The sequence below is a fragment of the Danio aesculapii genome, chromosome 5 (assembly GCF_903798145.1).
Source record: "Danio aesculapii chromosome 5, fDanAes4.1, whole genome shotgun sequence".
NCBI lineage: Eukaryota > Metazoa > Chordata > Actinopteri > Cypriniformes > Danionidae > Danio > Danio aesculapii.
In genome coordinates, this window is record NC_079439.1 from 34,080,864 (window position 1) to 34,083,098 (window position 2,235).

Consider the following 2,235-nt stretch of genomic DNA (forward strand, 5'->3'; position numbering starts at 1 on the left):
ACTAAATTGTCCATAGTGTATGTGTGTGAATGAGTGTGTATGGATGTTTCCCAGTACTGGGTTGCAGCTGGAAGGGCATCCGCACTGTAAAAAAAAATGAATTTTGAGGCTTTTAATGTTCATGAAAAAAAATTATGTGGTCAAATAATGTGCATATTTTCTTTTTAAAAAATGATATTCTGAATTTATTATTAAATATTGAGAAGATTTTCCTAAAAAAATCAAGATATAAATTTCACAAATGTTCTTAAGCAAACCAGTGCAATTATTAGGCTTAATTTGAGAAACCAATTAAGCTAATAAAATTGAGGAAAGATGGCTTCACGTTTATTTGAAGAAAATTCACTCAATGATGCGGTTTTGATTGAGATGTTTGCATTTGAATCTCAACAACGGCAGTGATCAGACGACATTTTGAAGGAGCAGATCAACAGTGAGCATGTTAAGAGGTAAGCATTAACAGTTTATCATTTTTATTGTTTTAAATAAACTCTTTCAGGAAAGACACATGCTGTTCAAGATTGTTCGGGAGCTTAGTTTTTGCCATATGATATACGCGGGTATTTTTAACCACCCATTCCTATTTTAAATTGATTTGCTTCCAAATTCATTCTGAATTATATATTGAAATTGATCAAATTATTTGCATTGTAATATTTAACAGCAGTGATCAGACAACATTTAAGCGGGGTGGAAGAACAACAGTGATTTGTTGAGTGGTAAGCCTAAACTAGCATATAGCTAGCTATAGCTATTCAATGGAGTTTATGCACAGCTAGTGTTTTTCCATTTCATAAGGTTCCTTTTACAGCAATAATGATGTTATGTAATTAATAATTAAAATAATTAAGAGCCTACATCAATTAACTGTGTTTATATATAATACTGTATAATACTAATATTTGTTTGCTTAATTTTTCAGATGAAGAAAATGTTCACAGTATTCTCCCACAAAAGAGAAGTTTACTCAGGCAGATTTTGATAAAGAGAATGGCTGCCATCCAGCAGGTATTGTTATTTGTGTATTATTATTATTATTATTATTATTAGGCAATATTACTAATTTCTACACTTTTGTTGCATTTGACCTCACACTAAATCAGGGACAAGATGAGAGATGTCGTCCTCTGTTACTGGTCTATTTGTATGAAAAGGATGAAGAGCTCATCTAATTTTCAGAAAACTGAATTTCATATTTTTACAAAAAACTAAAATATAGCTCATACACTATATTGTTAAATGTAGTCCTCCTTGTATAAACATGATTTTTAAAATAAATTTATTTCTTTGAACACTAGTATACCTTTTGAAAAATACTTGTGTAGTAGTGTCAGTCAGCGACGTCTACTCAAACATTTTGGAGAATTACTGTTCACAGAGATACAAAGAAATGGTTTATTTCTGTATTTCTATAATGTGTTTTAGTAAACCTTAAACATTTGAAATTTACAATTGCATGCTTTCATAATAATAAACCTGTTTATTTTACAGTGTGGGAATGCAGAGAGAATTGCTGTCAGGCAGAGGGATGACCAACCATGAGGACTTCCGCATTGTCTTGGTGGATGAGCGAGTCATGGCTGGCTTGGAAAATCGAAAATTGTTGAACTGGATTAATACAAATCTTCCCCAAATTAAAATCACCCAAAAACAAACTTATATTAAGTTTCTGATACAAATTCACTCCCACAACCTTTTGGGGAAATTTCACTGCATTGACTGATTGATCGATTGTGTTGCTAATATTTTGAGATACAGCTTTTATACTGGTTTTTGTATGTTATGCAATACACAAATTCTGTAACATTTTGTCTAAAATGTGACTATTCCTACCAAAGAAATTTGACAGAACATTTTTTTTTACCATGACATGGATAAAGAACTTTTTTTCAGAGCTTAACATTGCTGTAAATTTTAAATAGATTTGTTTAACAAATTGTATGTACCGTTTTGTTACAGTGGAACATGTAATAAAATGATATTTGGCAAAAAATGCATTGTGTATGTATTTTATTATATATTATATGTTTTACATTTTATGAATGAGCAATTTTGATTAATAAATGTGAGTATATGGTGTGGATTTGAAAAAACATTTCATTTAAGTGGTTTTTGCTAAAAAAATCAAGTTTTGAAAACTACTTAAAAATATTACTTAGGTTGAGATTCTCATTGATGGTTTTGGGGTGATGAATCATCATTGACAGTTAAAAGCTGCTCACCACATCACTGTGC

The 2,235-nt window shown here is 30.6% G+C and overlaps 1 long non-coding RNA gene across 1 annotated transcript; it reads left to right on the plus strand.

The window, feature by feature from the left end:
- Nucleotides 1–341: 341 nt before the first annotated feature.
- On the plus strand, nt 342–1,887 carry LOC130228517 (uncharacterized). Its single transcript, XR_008837770.1, has 3 exons — nt 342–449; nt 923–1,008; nt 1,492–1,887. It is a non-coding gene; the product is annotated as an uncharacterized LOC130228517 (long non-coding RNA).
- The last annotated feature ends 348 nt before the right edge of the window (nt 1,888–2,235 follow it).